Genomic DNA, 27,466 nt, shown 5'->3' on the forward strand with positions numbered 1-27,466 from the left:
ATTTGGATGGATGGATATGTGTGTATCCATCACACACACATATACACATGCACAACAACACACAATTTCTTTACCAAACGGTTTCTGCTTATAATAGCAAAAAGGAATTGAGAAGGAAGAGATTTGAATCACATGTTAAAAAAAGGTTGGGGAGTTCATAATCTCTTATACCTACAACTTCCTATTGGGTATGTTAACTTGGTATTTGGTTCAAAAACTTTTTGAAACATTTTTTTTAAAGAATGGAGCATACTAAATTTACTATTGTTGATAAACCTTTGGCATATGTAATGAGATCTTACATATATTAGAATAGCCTTTAGTAAAATTATCAACAATTACACTAAAATTAGTATATTTGGATATAGTGCTATTCTACAGATAGAAATACCTTTAGATATGTAACCTATACAATTTTAGATGTTGAATAGATTTTTTCTCTTTTCCTGTAGAAATTGATTTTTCAGGACTGGAATGATGGACCACTATGGCTTCCTGTTCAAGATTAACATTTACAATGAACTCATAAAAATATTACTTTTATACCTTTTTAGTGGACTATTTTTAGCCAGGAATGTTATTGAAAACTTGATTTTTCTGTATAAACTTTATGTCAATATATTTTCCTTGCCTTATATACCATTTGTTCAGTGGCTATTCAAAATTACATTGGTGCCAAAAAAATGAGTGTATTATCCATCTTCAAATGCAGCATCCCCACGATCACATGATTATGATCTGAGCATTCATGTGCCCAGCTCATGATCATGACATTGCAGAGAAGCATGATCATGTGATTATTGGTATTTGTGACCTTCCCTGCCAGCTACTCATAAGGAGTCAGTGGGAAAACTATCAGAGAAATCATTCCCAGTTTTTCTCCCAAACATAGTAGAATCATCTCACCCATGTGCAGCCTTCACTGACCCTCCTAGGCTTTCCACCAACTTGCATACACTTGCATTAGCCTCCCGACTCATATGCAGCCTATGTTAGTCCTCCAAATTCTCTCCCTGCCTTCTCCACCTCTCTATGGCATCTTTGAACTGTTTACCTAAACTCTCATCTTTCCTCTTACCAAACTGTGACTTGAATCATGTTCCTGCACTTGCTGCACTTAGTGATGGCACTGAAGGAATATTTCAACTAAGGAATATTACTTTTTTTTTTTTTTTTGCAATATTAAAGGTGGACATTAAGCTATGCTTGCATGACAATGAAGGTATTAAGGAATCTTAAAAAGGTAATAGAAATGGTCCTTCAGGTAGTAAATAGAAATTTTAGATCTATTATTCCATATATTTATATAAGTACTCTTGGTTGACTTCTTTTGAAATTCTTTTTGGGCTAAGTGAGTCTAGTAATGAAGTAGAAGGGACTTTGGCAGTTCTTTTCTCCCTGGGGAAATGAATTTGTCAATGAAAGTAAACTGACCAACTCATGCAAAATTTTGCCATATTTTCTGTTAGGATCTTCTGGGATATCTGGTTGAATGCTTTGCTGAATGCGAAGTACATTATATCCACCACATCCTGTGGTTTGCTTAACTGGCCACGTTATCAAAAAGGAGATCAGTTTGGTTTGCCATAACTTATTCTGATACCTGAGTTCTTTCATCATTTTCTAAATACTTATAAGCTGATTATTTGTATTTTATTCCAGAATTTTGCCCAGTAATCATATCAAGCTTATTCATGTTTATAATTATGTAGACTTTTTTCACCCTTTTTGAAGATAGGAACAAAACATGCTCGTCTCTGTTTTCTGGTGCTATCCCTGCCTTCCATGATTTTTCAAAGATAATATAAAGGGCTCTCAAGATAACACCTATAGTTCCTTTTAGCCTCAGATCTTAGTAGTCATGTTTTCCCTTAGAGACTCTTGGATACTATATACTTTTTTTGTCAGTTGTTTTACTTGGTCTATTTAAACATAATGTGAAAAGATTGAGGCAAAATAGGAATTAAGGAATTCTTTCTATTACTATTCTCATCTAACAATGGCTTCACTTTTTTTTTTTACTGACATAAACCAAAAAGTGTTTTTGGTTGCTTTTATATTATCTCACAAATGTATGTTTCCATGTATGCCTTTACAATAATAAATAAATTTTCTATATGGAAATATTAGCTAATTGTTGGTAAGCTGTTTTGATGAATCACCTATCTTCTGTTTCTTCTACATGCTACTTTTAATTCCGAGATCGTGAAAGTTCCATATCATATACATTGTTTGTTATAAACATCTTTATTACTACCCATTCTGATTCAGTTTGAATAATTCTTTTAGTTAAGAAACCGGGTATAATTGCCAGGTTTTATCTATTAATTTCCTTTAGTTTTTAAGTGGATATGTGGAGTATACGTTGTATATACTGGTATAAAGAAATTATTTGCACATCACTTTCATTTAAATTATTCCAAACTAAGATGATAGAAATGCATGCACACCTGTACTTTGAAATACATTATGGCCTAGCTTATTTTTGGGTCAGTGGAAGAAGTGCTGATTATTTTTACCACTTTCCTGCTTGCTTATGTTTGATCCTAAATTGGGGGGAAAATCCTATTTCAAAAGAGTGACTCAGGCCTGTTAGCACTTCTGTCAAGTGGTCCCTTAGCCTTTTATCCAACCAAATGTTATAAATTTTTAAACTGCCAAATTTAAACTTAACCAGGAAAGATAGCAGGGTTGAAGAATTCTTTAGATGATCTCTGGTCCACTGGAAGACCACCCCCCCAATATATACATGGTTTATATAGTAAAAATCTTTAAAATACTTTACAAGGGAAAATGACTTAACAAGCATATTATTTATTTATTTTATTATTTATTTCCCACAGCTGGGCAGCTTCAGTATTAAAAGCAGTAAAAACATAAAAGACAAATATTTCTAAAACAATAAAAATGGAAATTACAATCAAAAATAGTATTATTGTCAAAAATGAGTAGGGAGAGAGACCATGATGTAGAGGAGGGAAGTGGCCACTTAATTCATCATCCAGCTCCAGTGTTGGGTCCCCAAGCTGTCAGTTACAGCCTTAGCTGTCAGTTAGAGCCAATTTAGGCCTTACAGAAGGTCAGAAGGGTGGGAACCAAACCAGGGAATAAGATGTTCCAAAGGACAGAGCCACAGCAGAGTAAACTTGTCACCTGACCTTCACCAGCCAGAATTCCTTGACTAACAGGACCTGCCATAGATGGCCTCTGCCAGAGTGGATAGAGGAGGCCAGTTGCAGTGGGGTGAGATGATTATATATGAGGAGTTGAAATAGGCATAATTTAATTTAACACAGGGTTAAATTATGGCGATTGATTAATAAATCAATTTATCAAATACATTTATTAATTGCCTTCCTCTAAGCAGCTTCAAGTGGTTTATGGGTTGTGTTTCATTTTTTAAAAAAATCTGTAGTGCCATATGTAGCTGGCTTGATTGAAAAGCTCAAACTCATTTAAGCATAATAAACTTCCTGTCTTGAATGAAAATTTGAATATTTTTCCCTGTCTGTCAATTGCAATGTAGTGCTATTTGCGAAGAACATATTTTTTATTTAGTCCTGAAATGTTTATATTAAAATCCTCAATTTTTTCACAGTATTTACAAAAATCAAACCATATCCAATTTATATATCGGGGGGAAAAATGCATTCCTCACATGCTTACACCTTACTTTATCTAATTAAAATTTGTACAATAATTTGTCAGAAAATGAAATGTATTAAAAGGACTTTCTTATTATAAGTGATTAATATTAGTTAAAAGAAATACATTTAAATAAGCTGACAGGACTATGGTTATATGAGGCATTAACAACGCTTGGTTAAATGCTCTGTGGTAATTTTTTATTCTTGAAACCTTAAAATATACTTCTATGGTTGAAAGACACTTTGGATAAACAATGTTCAGGCAGCCTATTGAAATAATTTAGTATCTGTATTATTTATTTTAAATAGGACTTTGCTCACAATAATTGGTTGACACTATTTGACCTTAATGCACAACTGCAATTTTTAATGAAGTAAATTGACATAATGAATAAAATTTTGATAAATAAGGCATTTTTTTTGAAACCTTTAGAAATATTCTTGAAATCTCTTACTTCTAGATTGATTTTCTTTCCGAAAGGAATAAGTGAATAATTTAAGGTAATATTTCATGTTTTGGATCTCCATTCTGTCACATAAATAATAGTTTGTTCAAAAACTGAATTATGTGTATTGCCATAGGAAAAAAAACACTAGTTTATGAAAATTTAATGGAAATGTGCTATCATGAAAGTATTAAAATAAGCAACATGATATGTGATACTAGAACTGTAAAACATTCCCTAGTTATGATAAATTGATACAGTTGTCAATAACAATAGTAAGGAAATGGTAATACTTCTTTTTTTTTTTTTTTTTTTTTTTTTTAAAAAGGTTTTTATTGGTCAAAAAAAATTTATGCAAATACATATCAGGTATGGTAAATTTTCATTTTTCTTATACATGATAAGAATTTTACTCAAAATTTTAAACACATACAACAGCCATATGGCAAGCAGGTGATACGAAGTAGCTAAGTTTCAATCTTACACAATAAGGAAGGGTCAAGAATAATCAGAATATCATACGAAAGAGAATAAGGAAAACCAACACAATACCAAATATCTTTGTCACTTCCTAGTTTTGGATCTCAGAACTCTGGGTTCAGCCTGACCCAACTCCAGGGCCGCAACAGCGGCAGCCTCCGCCCCATGGTCTATAACCTCCCTTCTTCAATTCCTGGGTCATCTAAATCCAGGAGGGCTTTGTGTTCCTCCACGAGGCCGCAGCCTCCGCAATTGTACTAATTTTTTCGTAATGCCCTCCCGGAAAATCATCAATCCTCTGGCATCAGCCATCTGAAGCCCACTCCTTCTGGTACAATTTGCTTGATAAAAGTAATATTTCTTTCTCATTTCACGTACCTGTCTGGGAATCTGCCTCAGAATGGCTATCTCCTGCCCCTATAAGTCAGTGCCCCACTCCTATGTTTTCTAAGAATTTCATCTCGCCTCTTTTCACAAATTTGACATGAACCTCTCTAGGAACTGCATGCGTGCGTGCATATTGTGAATTAACTCTATAAACTCGATCCACATCCCAATTCATAAAATCAACACCTCTCCCAAGAAATTCTCCCAACAGTTTAGTCACAACATCTCTCAAGTCTTCTTGGTCCACTTCTTCCAAATTTTGAAACCTAAGAAATAAGACATTTTATCCATCTGTAGTCCAAGCACAGCATTGCTTGTCGTCTCCCTCGTTTCTGCACTGCCCGCATCTCACCCTCCAGACCTTCCACTTTCTGCTTATTTTCTGCTGAGACTTGTTGAGTATCCTTTAAATCCTTTTGGATAGTCACAATTTCTGCTCTTATTTCATCCAGTTTCTTGTCCATATTAGATAACTTTTCCAGAATTCTCCATTTCTCCAGCAGTTGGTCTCTGACCTTTGCCATTTAAAAAAAAATTTTAAAATCCTCAGGCAAGCACAGTATCCTTATAATTTCCTCCGGATCCACCAGGGGCACTCACAGGAGCAACGAGTCCAGAGTACAGTTAGTCAACCAGGAAGTCAAGGGAAGTGATGTCATCAAGATTCTCATAGTGAAGGCGGAAGCTGGACGCCACCATTGTTCCCCAGAGGAGGGGCCTCAAACCCTCCCTCCTAAATTTCTCCATCACCTCTTCTCCAGAGCTCCACAAAACCGTAATCTTGTTATTTTAAGTTCTCCTCTCTCCAAAGTGATTCAGATTCTTCCAGTCGCAGGGGAGAAAACCCCCGCACCGGAGTACTCCACCACATTTGCCGATATCCCTTCCTTCTTCATTCCTCAATTCTTCTCCGTTCCCTGTTCACCACCAGGCTGCTGCAATTATAAATCCAAAGCCCCGGTGTCACCGAGCACAGCGGCCCAGGCGACGACCAAAATAATGGCCGCGGCCTGTGGCCTCCGAACCCCGCCGAGCCTAGGACGCGCCAGCATCGGTCCCCCCAGTCCTGTATATCGGCTGGGAGACCCCTGGCGAGCCGTCCGTGCGGCAGGTGTCCTTTTCGGGACACCTGGCCCCTAAGGGCCTCGGCGGCGGCCGGATTCGGACACTGGAGGCAGGAGAAGCCTTCCAGACGTCCGTTGCCACCGGATACCGGAAGTCGTCTCAAGGAAATGGTAATACTTCTTGATGTACTATAACCTGTTCTTTACTAAAATGCCAAAGAAAACTAGGATTATGAATATTTTATTTACAATTTCACATATTGAACAAAATTATAATTTGGATTTTATACCTTTCAAACTTGGCTTTATTCTGGAACAGGGGTGTCAAACTCGATTTCATTGAGGGCCATATCAGGGTTGTGTTTGACCTTGCGGGGGGTGGGGGTGGCCCGCGTGCGCATGGTCAGCTCGATGTCACCAATGTTGGGGGTGCCTATGGTGGCCTGAGTGTTCTGCCAGTGCAAAAGGGCTCCCAAGATCCATTTTTAGCTGTGACGGCCTCCTGCAACTCTCTGCTAGTGAAAACAGAGCTCAGGAGGGCCACACGCAGCCCTCCCAAGCTTCATTTTTGATGTCAGAAGTACTGTGGGTCAGTACTTTGCTGTTTCCAGGGCAGCACTGCGGGGCAGATCTAAGCACCCCGTGGGGCAGATCAGTGCCCCAGGTCTTGAGTTTGACACCCTTGTTCTTGAACAGCAGTCACCAACCGGTGGTCCGTGGACCACTGGTGGTCCATGAGAAAATTTTGGTGGTCTGTGGAAAAATTATTTGCATTTTTTTATATTGTACTAAATCAGGAGTCCTCAAACTATGGGCCCTGGGCCGGATACATGCAATGAACATTTGTGTTGCTGCAGAGAGCCTCCCCCTTTGGGGTCTTGTTGTGTGGGTCAGAGGGGGGCAGAAATTCCAACTCAGGGTTTGCTTCAGTCTCCTGGTGCAGGGCTTTGGGCAAAGGCTGGAGGGAAGTGCCTCTGGTGGCAAAGAGCCAGAGGACCTTGTTCCAGTGGGACTGCATCATGGCCTGGAACTGGCTGACCATCTCGGGCCACTGAGCCTCTAGGCATCTGTACCTGGCCTTGCATCCTGCAGGTCTTCCCTCTGCTTGGAAAGCCTGTGCTTGTAGTCCTCAGTGAGGTGCTTCTGCTGAGCCTCTGTTGTGTCCGCGGGCCCCGAACCTGGCCTCCTGGCAGAGAGTGACTCAGAGAATGAGGGGGAAGAGCCAACAGAGTTTCCCTCTGCAGGACCTTCCTCTCTGGCTCCGCTCCAAGTTCCAGAGGCAGGCCAGGTGGAGGAGGAGGAACTGATACGGCCTCTTTCCCCTGACCCCTCCTCCCTGGCAATGCCCCAAGAGGAGGATCAATCTTGGCTAGATGCAAGGCAGCGACCCCGAGGGAAATCTGCGCAGCGAAGGAAAGGGAGGAGCTGGCCTAGAGAGTGCTGAGTCACGGAGCCACATCCCATAGGGTATAAAAGTGAGTGGAGTTGCCATTGGGCTTCGTGACGGACAAAAACTGACTTTTGGAAACTTTGGCTGCTTTATTGGAAGACTAAGGAATTGGCTTTTGGATTTCTGTTTAATTCTGAACTCTGGGTTTCTCTAGCAATGGACTGCAGTTGCACTGAAGAGATAGGAGGACTTGGCAGGCAATTGCAGGTTCGTTGCCAGAACTGATATTTATAGTAGGAATAAATTGCTGGCAAATATAGTCAGCTAGCGTGTCTTTTGGTTTGTGGTTGAGGGGGACAGAACAGCCTCCTTCTTGATCATATCCAATTTGAACTGAGCTGTTTTGCCAACTCTTTCTTGTAGTGGCTGCTTAGCTCAACAACGGCTTCCTGTTGGGGCCCTAAGGAGCCTGGGCAAGGAGGTGAGGAGTGGCCAGCAGGAGACGGGTGAGTAGAGGCCGGCGAGGTGTCCCTCGATGTGAGTGACATAAAGTTGGCCAAGTTGGCCACGTCCACCCAGTCATATGACCATTTATCTATGCCCACTGAACCAGTCATTAGGCAGATCATATTAGTGGTCTGCGGGATTTAAAACTATGAATTTAGTGGTCCCTGAGGTCCGAAAGGTTGGGAACCCCTGTTCTAGAGCAAAGGTTTCTATACATCCTACAATTTTTGTATTTCCAAAATCTTCCTATTAATTGAATGTTTGAAGACAGTTTGGAATAAAGAGCAAAAAGGCTATAGAAGATAGAGGAATTGGTTGAAAGTTGCCTCCCCCACCCCCATGTAAAGAAAAAAAAAATCTAGACTAGAAACCATGGTTTATTGATGTATTATTACTATCAAGTTGGTGTCGACTTTAACCAATTATATAGAGTTTCTCCATGTTCCTAAACTAATCTTCAGGTCTTCCAGTGCTATACTCATTGCTAGTGTAACTGAGACCATCTTCCCTGCTTTTTTTATTGTTTTCTCCAGAAAACTAAGTCTTCATATAAACTATCCAAAATATGATAACTAGAGCCTGGTCCTTTGTGCCTTGAATGAAAACTCTGAATTGATTTTTTGCTGATCCATTGTTTTGCTTAGATCACTAAAAGTAGTATGTGTATGCATGATATCTAAATAAACACAGTACTTGTTGGTACTTGACTTATGACCAAAATTAATATTAGAAAATATGTTGTTAATATGATGTTGTTAAACAAGACGTCACATGACTATTAGTTTTAATGACCAGAAAGTCTGATTGTTCAGCAATCTGTTTAAAAAGTCTTAATAATATGAATAAGTCAGTAACGTTTTATATGTGTGGATTGTTTACCCATTTTTTCTTGCAAAATTATATTTAAAAGCCACACTATTTCCATATAGTAAAGCTGTTTTAGAGCCTTCTATATTACAACATTAAACATATTTTATAATTAATTGTTGGGGATGGTCATAGCTTTCATATACCGATAACTGACAGTTGATAACAACATTTTTGCACTTAGCCATTGTTCATGAATTCCTAGTAATTAATTCCTTCTTTCCTTCATTTATAGATGTATTTAAACTTCTTGACAAATGTCTTCTGAATGTATTGACTCCTGGAATCTAGTATTGACTCTTCTCAGAGTAGCGTATCATCTAATACATCAATACAGACCTTTCTTCATCATCAATTACAGGATAGACTTTGAATTGCTTGAAGACTTCTCATTCTTAAAATAGGTTCAGTAGTCGATTATAAAGTATTTGGAATATATACAATTTAAAAAGATTCTTTTTAAAGGATTATCCCTATGTTATAGTGATTGTGCTTGCAAACATTAACAAAAAAGAAAAGTGTACGCTTTTATGGAAAGCTATTGCTGACCTTTTTCATTTGATTTGATTTGTGAATAACACAAAAATTATAGACCACTTTATATCTGCATCAGCGACTGTAGAAGTCAGAATAGCTAACCAAAAAATGGTAATCTAATTTTTGCCTTGAAAAATTAAACAGTCTTCTCACATAATAAAGGCTAATACTTGAATCTTTTTTAATAACTTGCTCAGTGTAACCAACTTTGAGATGTGTGCTTTATCACTGGTTTCCTTCAGAAAAAAAATAGCATTCCTGAGAGGCGAGAATGAATAATATTTTCTGCACCAGGAGACTTATGTAAAATATTGCTAGCAGAGCTGCAGAATGCTTTGGATAGTCTTCTAAATATATGTGAACTTTTATTACAAATGGACAACTATGGGATTTTTGGGAAGTGCAATTTGATTCTGACTTTTAAGATGCGAAACTTCTAGGCTGCTGATTTATTCCATGCAAAGCTCAGAAAGAGGTCTAAATATTATACAAAAGAGGGCTTTGAGGTTTGAGGCAGCTCTGGAATTGCAGCTTAATTATGAGTGAAAATGTTCTAGCTTTTTTAATGAATAATTTATATTTAAGATGGCATAATTATAATCTTTAATTCATCATTAAAAAAATTATTAAATAGTGGTATATATACTACAGTATGCTATGCCATGCCATTCTGTGATAAGGTAAGGTAATACATTTTTCCATTTTCTTTTGAGATAGAGAGGATTATATTACATTCAAAGTATTTTACTTTCAGGTAAATATACTTTATTTTTGGAAATTTCCCCCCAATTTGGGTTAGATATAACTAGCCTGCAACATATGCTATGATGAGATTCTTCAGTCTTAAATTTATTTTGTATTGCTTAGAGTTTTGGTAAAATTCTTCACCCTATACACTAGATTAAAGTGTGTCTGTGCATCAGAACAATTTTCATGCCTCACTCAGTTCCTAATGTAAATTAGTAGGAACATTGGTTATCCATTTGAGAAATTGAGTTGGTATAAAAATAAAAATGCACTTATGGTGTACGGTGCTTTGTGAATCATCTTGGGATTGTTTTTCTGTTTATCTGTCACTTGCATTAGAAAAAGCAATCACTGGCTGCAGGTGACATTAAAAATTAAAGGTTAACCTCAATTTCTTAACTGACCAGACTTGGGGCAGAAAGTTGTTTGGATTCATGCAGGGGTTTCAGAATTGCCAGTTGACTTGTTCAGTGTTTTACTTCTTCACATACGCAAGTGATTTTAATGGTCTCCAGCACTACCTTGGATTAGTCAAAAGTATTTTTCCCTACATGTATTTGCCTTATTGCCATACGCTCAAAAGCCAGATTGGGCTTAATATCAGGGGATGTCTTATTTTTGGGGAAAGAGAGTATTATTCTTCCAGTGAGGAAAAAAATATTCAGTTTCTTTCTTCCAAGCAAATTTTATGTATGAAAACTGTTTGAATGAGAGAAGGAAATTAATGGCAAAGTTAGCAGCTTTAAAATATATTTGGATTAATGAAGTGGTTGCTCAGAATGTGTTCAGTTCTGACCCAAGCAGTTTTAAAGGTAAAGGTAAAGGTTTTCCTCGCACGTACGTGCTAGTCGTTGCAGACTCTAGGGGGCGGTGCTCATCTCCGTTTCAAAGCCGAAGAGCCAGCACTGTCTGAAGACGTCTCAGTGATCATGTGGCCAGCATGACTCAATGCCAAAGGCGCATGGAACGCTGTTACCTTCCCAAAGGTGGTCCCTATTTTTTCTACTTGCATTTTTACGTGCTTTCAAAACTGCTAGGTTGGCAGAAGCTGGGACAAGTAACGGGAGTCACCCCATTACACGGCAGCACTAGAGATTCGAACCGCCGAGCTGCCGACCTTTCGATCAACAAGCTCAAAGTTCTAGCCCCTGAGCCACCGCGTCCTTAACAGTCTTAAGAGTTCTTAAAAAGTGAAAATAATTTTGGATGATGGTATTTGCGAGAATACTTTGTAGTTTTCTTGTGTTTCAAAATGGTAGAAAATCATGTGTGAATTCAGTTTGCTGTGCTTCAAATAATCAGCATACTTGGATAAGTCTCTGGATTACAGAAAAGGCCTCAGTTTCAAATTGATAATTTTACCAAAATTATTACTGTTCTTGCTGGTCATTGGGAACCTTTTCTAATCCCTTGCTCTAGGAAGGCTGCAGATTTGTATTCATACTGGACTCAGCAGTACTTGTTGCTGAGTTTATTTGTTTAGAAGTTTTTTGTTTAACTTTTTAGCCAAAAAACTCTCAGAACACTTTATAAAGATCAGACTGTGCCAGCCTACATACAATCTAAAGTTAAAACATCAGTAGAAATGAGATTGAGAAACAGAGAAAAAATAAAATAAAATAAGAATTAGATTTTAAATTGCAAAGTTCAAAGACAAATGAAGGTGAATATAAACAGAGTGGAAGGGTCATTGCTGCATTTCTGCATTAGCTATTCAGATATGATAATTGGCAGAAGGTTAATGCTAATCACAATCAAAATTTCCTAATATGATCATCTAGAAAAGGCTTGTTGCAGATCCCCCATCCAAGGATTCAGTGATAGTATCATTATTCTCCAGTGTGATAATGGAAGGGTCCAAGAATGGGTTCTATGATGTCCTTTCTGCCCAGAGAGTGAGTGAAAATTGAAGCCACTCCTAGGCACCTCTGTCTCTCTCTGGCTCCAGTTTCAACTCATTCTTGTCCTAGAAAGACATATTTGGACAGTTGAGACATCTGAAATTGTATTCTTGGACAAGAACAGGTTCTTTTTTTTTCTTTCTTGAGACTGCCTTGCTTGTGACAGCTTTGCAGAAGCAGCAGGTGCTCATGCCCTGCATTTCCGCCGCCAGGGCTTAGCCCCTTGAGAGCCGGTTGCACTGGCCATTCCAGGTTGCCTGGCATTGCCACCGACCTAGAGACCCTGAAAGGGCGTTGTGGGAATATGCTGACTAATCCAGGTTGCCTGTCACAGCTGCCGACCCACTGAAGCGCTGGGATAACATTGCTGCTGCAGCTTTCGGAGCCAGGTGGGAGGCACTTTGATGTTTCAAGCCACTGGTATTGCTGCGGCTGTTTGGAGCAAGCCTTTGACAGTGCTGCGGGTGCTGAGGTTTTAATTGAATTTGAATAGCGTGGGGTGTGTGCGCTGGCTGGCTGGGAGCTGACAAAGCTGCTGTCACCCTTCTGGCCATTTTTGGCCGTTTGACCTTCTGCAGAGTCCTTGCCTCCGGGGCAGCCTTCCCTGTCAAGCTAAGCTGTCAAGATGGCCGACATCTCCTTTAGTGACTGGGAGAAAAATAACAGTCACTCCCCAGCTGCGCTGGAATATACCAGCAAAGACTTAAGCAAATTCAGGACTGCTTCTAAAACAGCTGCCAGAATTAAATCCAAGGCTTTCAGGTCCTCCAGGACTTCAAGCCCAGACGAGAAGGCATATAAAAGCCCTTGAAAAGCAATTTTCAAGGGGTGCAAAGAAGCATGGTGACAGGCCAACTTTTCCCTTGACAGCTCCAAGCACTTTGCACGCTTTTTTCTTTTAGCCACTGGAGGAACCACTAGAGGGAGCAGGAAAGTTATCTCCTTCTGGCTCCATGCAGCTTGACAGCAAAGGAAAAAAAATTAGATCCTTTTGCTTGCACAGCAACTGGAAGGCAGGGCAACTCTGACAGGTCAATTCCAGCCTCAACCTTCATTCCCACTGTGGGGGGCTCTGCCCAGTGGGCAGTCAGGAACTGCCTCAGCATATGGACTGTTACTTTCTTGAGCCATATCCCAGTGTATTGCTGCTGGGTTATAGCAATCCTACCACCCTCATTCCTTTGCACTAGAGGGCTTGCTAGGTTTTTCTCCTTCTCTGCCTTCTGCCAGCAGACCTGACTATCAGGGACACCGTTCCCACAACCCTTCCTTTGAAGGTCAGGACTACCTTTGGGGTGATGAGGGGCACAGGGATCTTGAGCTCTTGAGGATGAGGATATGACACCGGATCCTCCAGCCTTTACTGGGCTTTTTCTTCCGGCCCTGTTTAAAACTTTACTTCATAAGGTCAAATCTACCACCAAATTGGGAACGCTGACAGCAGCATTGGAGGTTCCTTAGGATCCTGCCGAAGGCCTCTTTTCCAAGCCTAAGTCAGCACAGGAGGCAATCCCTACCCCTAAACTATTTTTGGAAGTCATCCAAAAACAATGGGATCACCCTGTAGCCTTTCCCATCCCAACAGGCAATGACAGATGTTTTTACAATGCTGGTCCGGACTTGGCTGACCTTTTGCAACTACCTGCGGTGGATGAGCCTTTGGCTAACCTTGCCTTCACATCTCTGTTGTGGCAGGGGATTTAGCTGACAACTTAACAGCTGAGGACAAGAAAACAGAACTTGTCCTCTGTAAAACCTATCAAGCTATTGCGTGGGCAGTAAAGGCGGCCATGGCCGCATCCTTTTTTAACCGCACTTCCTTTCTCTGTCTTAGCTAGTTGCAAATGAAGTTGCCACCACAGGATCTGTCTACACGAAGATCTAAACAAATTGATGGCTGCCACCCAATTCTCTGCGGACGCAACCTTAAATGCAGCAAAATTTGCTCATGTGCTCTCTCTTCCTTTGTTGTCTCGAGGAGATTGTTATGGCTCCACAATTGCAGGCGGATGCCAAGTCAAAGTGGAGTCTGGCCCCTTACAAGGGAGCTAGACTGTTTGGGAAAGCTCTTGAGCTGATATTGGTCAAGAACAAGGATAGGAAGAAGGTGATGCCAGCCACGTCCCGACAAGCAGACTACAGGCTTTCTTCCTATTACCAGAGGCCAACCTTCCGGGCTCCTGAAATGGACAGCTCTGCTCCTCAATGCTTTGGGCCACAGAGGCAGGATTGTCAACCAGAGAGGTCCAGCTTTCGTGACTGTAGGCAGGGGTTTCAGTCCCGTCGGCCCTTTCGAGGGGGAGGAAGCTGTCCATTCTGTAGGCCTAAGTGACTGTCAGACCAACTCTCCCATTGGGGGCAGATTGGCCCTCTTTGCCTCCCACTGGGAGGAAACCACCATCGACAATTGGGTGCTCAATACCGTGAGGCTGGGCCTCTCTCTGGAGTTCCTCTCCACACCACCAAATCGCTTTGTAAGTGCCCTGTCTCCAACAACGTCGAACAACAGGGTCTAACGGAAAAGGCTATCCAATACTTGTTGGAAATTCAGGCCATAACACCAAAGGAGACAGGGGTTCTATTCCATCCTGTTCCCTCTCCCAAAGTCTTTGGGGCGGGGGGATAAAGAGCAATTTTTAATCTAAAACTTCTGAACACCCATTTGGTCTACAGGAACTTCAAGATGTGCTCTCTGCAGTCCATCTTGGAGGGCATACAGGTGGGTGACTTCCTGGCCTCGGTAGATCTCATGGAGGCCTACCTCCATATGCCTATTCTGCTGTTTCTGAGAGTTCACTACGGGACAAGTCACTATCGGTACCGGGTCTTACCATTTGGGCTGGCTTCAGCCCCCCCCCACTGTGTTACCAAGATTCTGGTGGCACTGGCAGCTCACCTGAGATCCATCCCAGTCAGGCTCCAGTGCTACCTCGATGACATCCTCATCCAGGCCTCATCTCCATTACGGGCGACAGGATATTACAAGCCCATGGCTTTTCTGTAAATTTCAAAAAGATCCATCTAGTGCTAGTGACACAAATTCTGTATCTCGGAGCAGTGATTGACACCTCCCTTTACAAGGTGTATCTGTCTCAAGAGCGCAGGGACAGTTTGACAGCCTTGGTGAAGCAGGTGCAGGAGAGGTACACAGTGCCTGTGCCCAGCTATCTCAGCTGCTCGGGAAGATGGCTTCATGTGTGTCCATTGTTCCCTGGTCTCGGCTGCATGCCCCCCTCTGCAGTGGCTCCTGCTTCCCTTCCAGCAGTCCGGGAGAAACAATGCACGGGTCAGGATTCCGATGTCATTGTTAGTTCTTCGCTCACTTCGTTGGTGGACATCTCTGGTGCTAACCAAGGGCCATCTCTTCTGGAGCCTGACAGGTTGATGATTACATCAGATGCCAGCCTGATAAGTTGGGGCGCCCATTTACTGACCCATATGGTGCAAGGGCATTGGACACTGGCGGAGCTTGCCAACAACATCAATTGGCTGGAGCTCCGGCCAGCACACCTGGCCCTTCGTCACTTTCAGAGTCTGAAATGTTCTGATTATTATCAACAATGTGATGGCGAAAGCCCACATAAATCGGCAGGGGGGCACCCACTCATGGGCACTCATGGCCGAGGTGAATCACCTGGACAATCGCATCTCCTTCCTAAAAGTGGAGCACATCACTGAGTCCACAAATGTCCAGGCGTACTCTTTGAACAGACACACGATTGACCATTCTGAATGGGGACTTCACCCAGACATCTTCCAGGAAATATCTCAGCAGTTCAGCTGGTTGGTTGTGGACCTGTTCGCCTCCCTGGTGAATCCCCCAGTACCACGCTATTTACCAGATTCGAGACCCCAGGTTCAGAGGAGACCAACGCCCTGTGCAGCCCTTGGCCAAGCGGTCTTCTTTATGCCTTTCCACCCCTTCCCCTCATCCCTGCTGTCATCAGGAAGGTCCTAGTGGAAAGGGCGGAGGTCCTGCTGGTGGCATCTCACTGGCCTATGGTATGCGGACCTGGTAAGTCTCTTGGTGTTGCGGCCCTGGAGGATCCCTCCAGAGAAAGTTTCCCTCAGCTAGGGGGTCCTGTTACACCTGGAGCTGCAGTGGCTCCAGTTGACCATCTGGCACTTGAGGGGAACATCCTGAGGAAGGACAAATATTCCTCCAGAGTCATCCGAACTATTCAGGCTTCCAGGAGGCCATCAACTACCTGGATTTGCAGTGCCACTTGGAAGGTGTTTGCCACCTGGTGGTTGGCAAGGACCATTAACCCTGTTGCAGCTTCTGTGCTACAGGTCCTGGACTTCCTCCAGGACATTTTGGCTAGGGGCCTTTGGCAGGCAATTGGCGGCCCTCTCCACGGTGCTGACTGGCAGAGAGTGGGGCCCCGTGTCATCATCCAGTGATTCAGCAATTCATCAGAGGGACAGCTAATCTATGTCCGCCTGTGGTCCATCGATATCCCACTTGGGATCTGACTCTGGTGCTGCAGGTGCTTACATCGGCGCCTTTCGAAATGCTAAGGACCGCTACTCTTCATTATATGACACTTAAAGTCTGGCTGGCCATAAGGTCAGCCAGACGTATTTTGGAGCTAGAGGCCCTGTTTGTCCGGGACGACCTCTGCGTGTTCCATTCGGACAGAGCGGTCCTCAGACCCGTCTTTCATTCCGAAAGTTAATACCTGGTTCCATCAGGCCAAGGAAATTGTCTTACCAAATTTTTGTCCAGGGACTTCCCATGCCCTGGAAAGACAATGGCATACATTGATTGTGTGGAAGGCTCTCTGTATCTACATCAGGAGGATGGCCAAAGATAGGAAAACTGAGTTCCTCTTTGTTTCTTTCCAGCTATCCTCCATAGGCTCTAGTGTCACCCTGTCAATGGTGGGCAGATGGTTAAGAGCCTGCATAGCCACAGCCTACCAGTTCAAAGCTCTGCCCTTACCTGGACGGATAACGTCACACTCGACTAGTGCTGCCACCACAGCATCTTATTTATTTATTTTATTTATTTATTCAATTTTTATACCACCCTTCTCCCGAAGGACTCAGGGCGGTGTACAGCCAGGATAAAAACAAACAGTACAAAATATACAATTTAAAATACTAATTAAAAAACTTATTATAAAAATGGCCATATATAACTAAAAACCCCATTAAAATTCATAATAAATTTAAAACCAATAAAAATAAAATCTTGGACTACCCAATCATCCATTGAGGAAATTTACAGGACAGCGACCTGGGCTTCCCCTTTGCCATTTATTAGACACTATAAGTTGGACTCCTTTGCATCGGCTGATGCTGCATTCGGGAGAAAGGTATTATAGAAGGTGCATTCCATGGGAGGGGGGCCTCCAGCCCAGGCGTCTTCCCACCCTTCAAACGGTAGGCTTTGGTAAATCCCATTCTTGGACCCTCCCACTATCACATTGGAGAAGGGACGTTGGTCCTACCTGATACGTTCCTTCTTGGTGGGATAGTGGGAGGGTCCAAACCCACCCTTACCGACAGTCAGGGACAACTAATCCCGTGTTCAGACTTTATTTACAGATACGCCTTCGTTGAAACGAGCCAAAGGGAGACAGGCACCTGGGCATGGCTTCAATTTTTACTCACTCTGGGCAGAAAAGACATCATAGGTAGGACCAACATCTCTTATGGAACAATGCGTTCCATAAGGTATAAATGGCTCCTACTCTTTTTTAACTGGATAATGCTGTTAAAACAGTTAAACCAATTATGTTTTAACAGATTTTTTAATCTTAATTAAATGGTACCTTTAATGAATTATTTTTTTCTTGTTGATTTCTATAATAAGAAATATTTTTAATGTATTCTTTGGGATTTCGTTGTATCCTATCCATTGTCAGCTTGGATTGGAATGTGTAATAAATAAACAAGCAAGCAAGTTAAGGATTTACTAGTCTGGGGCCCTCAAGGGAGTTGTAATATATCTCTGGCCAAACAATGAGATTAATCTTAGAGAATGAAATCACTTAAAATGCAGGAGCAATCACCTGTTGCTTTCTGATTTTATTGTCAGCATAAATCTTGAATTGTAAAATAAAAATTCATGTTTATCGTCATTAGATTGACTTTTAATGTTTTTTTAAACAGAGATTGATTTAAAGCTTTTAAATTAAAAACATTTATGTGTAAGGTTGTCCAAATATTTTCTATTTCAATAGTATACTTTTTGTACAACCTGAAAATATGTTGCATGGCTCTCATTGATTTTGAATAAATAGACACAGAAAGACTATTGACATAACTCTGTATAAATTTTATATTTGAATTGGAGTTTCTCAGACTTACTTTAGAGCAGAAATATACATACAACATCAGGCTTCCCAATTTCTTAATAAGAGAGGAAATTATTACTTAAGATGGTATGGTATTTAACAGTTAATTTAATGCTATTCTTATCAAATTTTAATTATTTTTTTGTTGAAGTTCTATCCTTGTTCAGAGATTATCTCTTCACCTTCTTGTAATCTGGCTGAGCTCCTTCCTCACTTCATCTGATACCAGGAAACTGAGAAGGAAACTCAAGTGACAAGCTATGTTGCCTGGCTGAGATTCTGTTTGAGGAAAATTGTGTGCCCAACAAATAGGTTGTCGCTTCAGAGGATCCAGATAGATAAAAATATTGTGGGTCACTATAATGTTTTGAATCAGATTGAAATTGTTCAGATACATTTAAAAAATACTCAAGAAACTATATATAAGCAAACTTTTATAAGAAAAAGAGCACTACAGACCAAATTAATAATAGTAAGCATAAGATTTTGAAAATATTGCTCAAATCTTCCTGTGAAAGCTCCTTTACATGGGAAGAATGGGTCATCAATTCTTTTCTTTACATATTATATGCAAAATTGACCTTATCAAATGAATCCCAATATAAACAAATTGTTTTTTGGCAAATATATGAAATGAGTAGATTCACACTAAGCATTAGGAAAAACAGTCATATTTTCCAGCTGTTATGTACAAAGAATCTCAGAACACTTGTTTTCTTTTTGAATTAACAGATACTTTTGCGTTTTGATTTACTAGAGATGTTTCTTGGAAGGATTTTATGTATTCTGTAAGAAAACGATTACAAAGCTTTTCTGAAAAATGCTATTTATAGTTTTTGAGATAGAAAACATCTGGAAAAAGTTAATATAATGTATAAGAGCTATATAGTTAGCTGTAGTTAATATTGAAATGTAAAGAAATACCTTGCTTAGAAGTCTGCTTTAGAGTAGATTTTGGCATCTGCAAAACGGTTACAAATTATTGATTTATATTTTTTGAGATGAATATTTGAAACCTTTTAAGAATGCAAAACTCTTGATGTCAAGTATATGCATGCATCCAAGTTAGGTTTTTTTGGTAACTTGTTATTTAAGATCACAGTTATTAGGTGTATTTCTGCATTTTGTATATCGTTCCCAGATGCTACAGTATTAGTTTTTATCACTGCATATTTTATGAAATGTCAGCCTTCTGTTGGCTGTTCACGCAGCATTGTTAGTGATCAAAGCCATAACATAAAGGAGAAGAATCTAAACAGTTGGCTTATCTTTGTCCTTCATTGTGTCACAAATATCATAAAATTACTTTACTGTCGAAAGAGAAACAGAAGACTAACGCAGCACACTTTGATCACTTTTTTCCATACTTCTGAATTCATTTCGTTTTCTCATGCTAAAACATGTTTCTGTACCAGTTTTTTTGGAAAAGAATCAAAAGCATCCTCCATATTGGAAAACATATTTCTTAAAATAAAATAAAATGTGTGCAATAGAAAGGAAGTGAGCTTGTACAAACTCTGCTGAAGAGCTATAATGAAATATTGTAATTTGGGGGGGGGTATAGTGTATATTGTTATATATTATAATTAGCTGATGTAATATGGAAATAAATAGAAATGCAATGGAAAGGATATTTTAAAAAAATCTTTGTACATGGGTATGTTCTGGGATGCACAAACTTCTATAACAGCACAGAATTTAAAACAGAGTAATATTTAGGAGTTCAAATTATATCAGTCCATTTATAAATACAAACACCTCTGTTCTCAGATTGAGAATTTCATTGAAATTCATGAGAATGAATATATAAGAGTTGTAGAACACAGTTTAAGATTCTACTTAAACCCACAGTGTGAGATGAATTAGTAACCTTTTCTTGGAAAGGTATACTATGTTGGACATTAGAGAAGAATATATGTTTTCTGTCGAGTTGGATTTTTTTCCAAAATAAATGTTTAAATCTTTAAATTTATAATTAAAGTTTATTTTAATTACGTTTACAATTTTAACAACTTAATACAATATAAATTATTCTTATTTGTAAACTTATGGATTAAAACTGTATTGTAATAAATTAAGAATTACAGTATATAACCGTAAACTTTCAAGTTATATTACATTCCTAGCAGTGCTATGAACACCCTCAAAGAAGTTTCTTACTGAAGTTTTATGGCAAATAAGCAACATTATTAAATATCATAAATATGGAGAGATTTATTTAGTTTGAATCTATTCACATTTTCAAATGAAAATGTAGTTGACTTTCAATGTATTGAAACATATTTTTTGTCTTGATTATAATATACAACAATTGAGTATACAAACAAGTATTTTACGATGCCTGTGTGTCAAAACATAGTGTGTAAAGCCTTTGCTTATAAAGTTGCCGAGAGTTGGACACAACTAAATAATTAAAACAATGTGTGAAAATAATATTTATTCACAATTAATGTTCCTGTTTTAGTGAAGATTCCCAGGTATACTGATAAGACTACTAAGAATTTTTTAGGAGGTTTGAATAGGGCTTAACAAGTTAAAACTGAACGCTAATAAGTGGAATTGCTGCTTGTTCATCAGCTTCTCTGAGAGCTTCATTGATGACCCCTGATATGGAAGTACTACCCCTTGCTTTTATAGATCCTGTAGAAGCCTTGGTTGGGGAATGGGAGAGTTTAGCTGGTATATCTGTTGCAACTGGCACATTAGCCTTATCTACCATGCGGCAATGGCTCATGCCCTCTCATTGGTTAGATTACTGCAATATGTTGTACATAGGGCTGTCTTTAACGGTTATTCAGAAGTATCAGTTTGTCCATGCAGTAGCCCACGTGCTATCTGGTATCTACCACAATACATTACCCGTGATTCTGCCCTGCATTAGCTTTCTCTTAATTTAAAATACCTGGCACCTTGTAAAGTACAATTTAATGGCTTGGCACCAACTTACCTGGAAGATCACTTCCTTGAACCTATTCAAGTTTGCCAGAAAAAGCAGCTGGTGGTTCCCTACTTTCATAGATGTGGGTGGTGAGGGAAAATCATTGTCTTATGGTATGCTTAGGGGGTGGAAATGATAGTAGCACTAACTCTCTGGAATGGCCTTTGAAAATAAGATAAGCTCAATAAGATAAATTCCTTATTGAGCTTATTTTAGGTTAACTACGTTCTGGAAGCATTTCAAGACAGAGCTCTTTGGAAGGTGTTTGAGGCTTGATATCTGCTTTTTTTCTGAATTATCTTCTTCAATTTTTCTTGGGATTGCTTGATATGTGGGCTCATGTGAACAACTACAGATGGTACTTGATTATCAAACACATGTTTAGCAACCATTCATATTATGACAGTGCTGAATGAAGGATTTACAACTGATCTTTGTGGTTCTGACTGTTGCAGAACCCTATGATCTAGGCACTTGGCAACCACTTGGTTGCAGCATCCTGCCACCACATGATTATCATTGGTGACCTTTCTTGTAACTTTCCAAAGCAAAGTCAATGGGGAAACTGGCAGGGAAAGACTCTGATAATCCTCCTGTCCTGCATTCCTGTGTAACATACTGCAGCGTTTCTAAATGTAAAGTGTTCATTACAAAATTCCAAAAATTCATATTACAATAAAGATAGATACAAAATGTATTATAAAAAATATTGTGAGCAATTCATAAGCAATGGTCATGAATTCATGTAAAAAATACATATGAGAATACAAGATCTTCAGCCAAAGGGAGTAGAGATTTCCGAGTGCATTGAATGTTTGATTTGGCTTTGAAAGAGGTATCTGAGTAGTTTAAGGAGACAGATCTTTGCTGCCTTTGAGAGGACTAGATCATACTTTACTGGAGAGCTTCAAAATAAATAAAAAATTTGTTAACCTTTTAACCTGATAAATAATGTCTGCCTGCCTATCTGTCTATCAATCAATCAATCATGTTTCTAGGCCACCCATCTCTTTGAAAGAGAGGCTCTGAGTGGTGTACAGTGTAATTGACATATATAAAACAGCGTATAAAATTAATAAAATATGATTAATTAGGATTAAAATGTTAAAAATTAAAAGATTATAACATTATAAAATTTCAAAGGAATAAAAATAAGAATTCCAAGATTGAATTCAAATGTAGGAAATCAGGAGCCAAGGCAATTCAAATGAATACAAGTGCATGCTAACATTCTACAAGAATCTGAAGTACTAACAGTCAAAGTAAATTGGCAGTAGATAAGATTTATTGGAATTCAAGGAAGGGTGGAGTTAGATCTCTTGTGGGCATAAAGGGACTTGAGACTGATGATGTGCTTGATCCTTCCCTCGGGCTCAGCCTGTTCATCTCCTATGTGATTATTTAACATTGGTTAATAAAAGACAGAGACAGGGCTCTCCAAGACCAGCCAGCCCCACTTTTATTCCTCCCATGCAAGACCTCAGAGCCAGGTTTTAGCCTCTTTACAGAAGACCAGGAGACCTCCTTCACCTCTGGTGGAAGGCTATTCCATAATGTAGAGCAGGGGTGAAAAGGTTCTGTTCCTAAACTCTGCCAATTAAAATTCTTTGATTGACAGGGTCTGCAGAATATCCTCTTTGCCTGATCGAGTGGGTTGGACTGATGTGATGGGGCGAAGCTGGTTTATACGTGATGACCAACACCTATGTTTACATTATGATACAAACATATGTGCTATTCTAAAAAAATACCAGCAATCCTTTGAGTTACACATGTAATAGAGCCTGCCAATTACATTCAAAGCGAGAGGATTCATTTGACTGGATCACGTTATGTGAACATGATCCCTCCCTGGTTTACCCGATACATTAAATAATCAAATGCTCAGGTTGTTAAATGCACAATTCTGAATAAAAGACACCAGCTTTGCTGCCATGAGGCCAAATTCCCTGCAGGCTTTATTGGGGCCCAGGCTGGGTGGCACCAGAGCAGCTTTTTGCTTACTGTTGATTGGCTTGTTTGAATGATCAGCTTCAAGGATTGGGGTGTGGCAGCCAATCAACCTGGAGCTTGTTTCCTTTGTCTGAACTGTAAGCTTCACAAGCCTGCAGGGGAACTGGTCTCATGGCAGAAAACTTTTTTTCAAATACTGGCAAAGCTGTTTTCCTTGGATCTCATGTTAAGCTTTTTTGCCACATGGGTCAGTCTCTTCTGGAGCAAAGCAGGCCCCATGTCTATAGAGATCTGGTGGGCAGGATGGGGGAAAATAGGCAGAGGGCATGTTGCAGCATCTCTGTGGTTGGTCATAAGGGAGAACGAATGTTGTGATACTGCAACATTTTATTTTATTTTTTTTATTTTGTCAATCATATATAAGATAACAGGTAAAAATATAAAAATAATTTGGATACATGAAAAGAGTAAGTTACAAAAGAAAAAGAAAATTAGGACAGGGACAATAGGCACGCGGGTGCACTTATGCATGCCTTACAGACCTCTTAGGAATGGGGTGAGGTCAACAGTAGACAGTTTAAGCTTAAAGTTTTGGGGGTTTGGGGAAGAAACTAGAGTCAGGTAGTGCATTCCAGGCATTGACCACTCTGTTGCTGAAGTCATATTTTCTGCAATCAAGTTTGGAGCAGTTTACCTTGAGTTTGTATCTATTATTTGCTCGTATATTGTTGTGGTTGAAGCTGAAGTAGTTTTATGTACTATGCTTAGGTCAGATTGAAGTCTGCGTAATTCTAAATTGTCTAACCCCAAAATTTGGAGTCTGGTGGCATAAGGTATTTTATTGCGAGCAGAGGTGTGGAGAACTCTTCTTGTGAAATATCTCTGGACTCTCTTGATTGTATTTATGTCCAATATGCAGTGCAGGTTCCAGACAGATGAGCTGTATTCAAGGATTGGGGTGTGGCAGCCAATCAACCTGGAGCTTGTTTCCTTTGTCTGAACTGTAAGCTTCACAAGCCTGCAGGGGAACTGGTCTCATGGCAGAAAACTTTTTTTCAAATACTGGCAAAGCTGTTTTCCTTGGATCTCATGTTAAGCTTTTTTGCCACATGGGTCAGTCTCTTCTGGAGCAAAGCAGGCCCCATGTCTATAGAGATCTGGTGGGCAGGATGGGGGAAAATAGGCAGAGGGCATGTTGCAGCATCTCTGTGGTTGGTCATAAGGGAGAACGAATGTTGTGATACTGCAACATTTTATTTTATTTTTTTTATTTTGTCAATCATATATAAGATAACAGGTAAAAATATAAAAATAATTTGGATACATGAAAAGAGTAAGTTACAAAAGAAAAAGAAAATTAGGACAGGGACAATAGGCACGCGGGTGCACTTATGCATGCCTTACAGACCTCTTAGGAATGGGGTGAGGTCAACAGTAGACAGTTTAAGCTTAAAGTTTTGGGGGTTTGGGGAAGAAACTAGAGTCAGGTAGTGCATTCCAGGCATTGACCACTCTGTTGCTGAAGTCATATTTTCTGCAATCAAGTTTGGAGTATTTACCTTGAGTTTGTATCTATTATTTGCTCGTATATTGTTGTGGTTGAAGCTGAAGTAGTTTTATGTACTATGCTTAGGTCAGATTGAAGTCTGCGTAATTCTAAATTGTCTAACCCCAAAATTTGGAGTCTGGTGGCATAAGGTATTTTATTGCGAGCAGAGGTGTGGAGAACTCTTCTTGTGAAATATCTCTGGACTCTCTTGATTGTATTTATGTCCAATATGCAGTGCAGGTTCCAGGCAGCTGAGCTTTATTCTAGGATTGGTCTAGCAAATGTTTTGTATACTCTAGTTAGTAGTACAATATTACCAGAGAAGAAGCTACGCAAGACTAGGTTAACAACTCTTAGTGCCTTTTTGGCAATGTTGTTACTGTGGGCTCTGGCACTTAGATCTTTAGAAATGAGTACTCCAAAGTCCTTGACAGAATGAGGGTCATTTTTAAGGTCATGTCCATCTAATTTGTATTTTATGTTTTGATATTTTTTTTTTGCCAATGTGCAAGATAGAGCATTTGTTGGTTGAGATTTGAAGTTGCCTCTTGTTAGACCAATCTGACACATAGTCAAGGTCTTTTTGATGTGTAACTTTGTGACTGGGTCATAAATGCTTTTTTGGGGATAGTCATAATTTCGAATAGTCACTAATTAAATTGTCTTAACTCGAGGAATACCTATATTAATAACACTGCCCAGTTCAGCTTCACGGATTGGTCGTGGCACCAAGGGTGGGGATATGGTTTCATGCATGCAACCTAGGTCCCATGTAGAGATGAAGCTTCACACACGTGTCTGTTGCTTGTACCGGCCCAGTTCCCAAAGGCCATGGACTGGGACCCCTGTTTTAAGCTGCATAAGAGCCTTATTTTATTTCGTATTGCATTAGTAGTAATTTAATCAATACCAGCACTGTTTTCACACCAAAGATAAAATTAGTTAAAAAAGAAGGATTATTTTCTATTCTGTTACTTATTTTTCTGGATGATAGTGATAATTGACTTTTTCTTGGATTATATACACAGTCCTCAGTTTAGTACACTCCTCATTTTTCATTCTCACATGAATTTAGTATTCTCCTGAATAGTATTATAGCTTGTTAGTATTCATGCCCTTTTAATTTTTTCAACATGTTTTCTGTTAAATATTATAGCATATTTTTCATATATTTCAGCTGATTTCACCTAAAATTTCATAAGAATATTGATTTACATTTTACTTATTCATGTTTCCAATTAAAAATAAACATCTTTCTATTTTTGAGAATATTGACTTTTTAAAAGTGGGGGGGAGTCAGTTGCAGGAGAAGTGGCCTGAGCATTTACGTATTAAATATTTATGTTAATTAGGAAAATATGAAAACAGATGTTACATAAATTATTGCAGTCCCTTGATAGCAATATATAACTGGCAGTAACTTTTTTATGTGGATAATGTGATATATAGTTGTATCTATTCTTACAACTTTTGCAATATAATTCCTAAATGATTAACATTAACAGAACAACAATATAGATTTTCATATACCTAAGATCTTACATGTCCTAGAAACAAATTATGTATATTTCAAATTACAATAGAAATATTCTGTTTTTTGAAAATACAAATAGGGAGAATTGAATGTAGTACTCTTCAATGTGTTAGTCTACGACTCCCGTAAGTTTCAGTTATCATGGAAATTGTAATTGAGTAGTTAGACTGCTATAATTTGTATTATGGATTGCACATTTTATATATAAAATCAATAATTATATGTTATCACAGAAAAGTGTGAAGATGTACAGTTACTCTCATACGTGATGGTGTTACCTGGTTTGGTAATGAAATATTTGCAAGAAAAGCTCAAAGAGTTTCAAGGATCTCACTCTCATGTATATCTAGGAATATTTAAAATACTTTTTCTGATGAAAGCCAGCATCAGAATGAATGTTTCTTAAGTACAGGATGGTACAGTACACCATAGGACATGCTAATATTGTAAATGTATTTATGTGACTGTCAGTTTTTGTTATAATAGGATTTAGACAGTACATACATTTATAAAAGATGAAAATTTAGGAAATTTTACTATAGGTAGTCCTTGACATACAACCACAATTGAACCCAACATTTCCAATTCTAAGTGAAACAATTGTTAAATTAATTTTGCCTCATTTTACGATCTTTCTTACCACAGTTATCAAGTGAATCAACACTTGTTAAGTTAGTAACAGTTGTTAAGTGAATCTAGCTTTCCCATTGACTTTGCTTATCAGAAGGTGATCACTGCAATCAGCATAAATATGAACCGGTTGTCAAGCATCCATATTTTGATCACATGACCATGGGGATGCTGCAGTGGTTTTTAAGTGTAAAAATGGTCATAAGTCAATTTTTCAGTGCCATTGTAACTTTGAATGGTCAGTAAACTGTTGTAAGTTGAACTGTTGTAAGTCCAGGACTACCTATATATTTAGGAAAGCTTAATATATTTCTAACATCGTTAGCACTGGAATTGATTTCAAAATTGTTTTGATATGCAATTGATGACTTGCAACATATTAAATGTATATTATGTGAAAAGGAAATACTAAAAAGACCTTACATTTTTGAAGTGAAAATAAATTATACTAATATATCTATATCACATGAAGATACATTAGAATAAAAATACATTGGAGTCTAAGGCTGCAAATCAAAATTGACTAATTCAACATTTTTCATGGAGTCCACTTTATTCATTAGTCAAGTTAAATGTTAGGGCTT

At 39.1% G+C, this 27,466-nt stretch overlaps 1 protein-coding gene across 12 annotated transcripts in view; it reads left to right on the forward strand.

The window, feature by feature from the left end:
* Positions 1 to 27,466, forward strand: part of TBC1D5 (TBC1 domain family member 5) — a 407,351-nt gene that overhangs the window by 57,291 nt on the left and 322,594 nt on the right. For 3 of the 12 annotated variants that reach the window (XM_058183246.1, XM_058183245.1, XM_058183247.1), the window contains one exon: positions 7,838 to 7,920. The exons of the other annotated variants lie outside the window; for them this stretch is intronic. The gene's annotated coding sequence lies outside the window, so the exon portion shown is untranslated. The remainder of the gene's footprint in view (positions 1 to 7,837; positions 7,921 to 27,466) is intronic. 12 annotated transcript variants of the gene reach the window in all.

This window comes from Ahaetulla prasina, chromosome 4, assembly GCF_028640845.1.
Source record: "Ahaetulla prasina isolate Xishuangbanna chromosome 4, ASM2864084v1, whole genome shotgun sequence".
Lineage (NCBI taxonomy): Eukaryota > Metazoa > Chordata > Lepidosauria > Squamata > Colubridae > Ahaetulla > Ahaetulla prasina.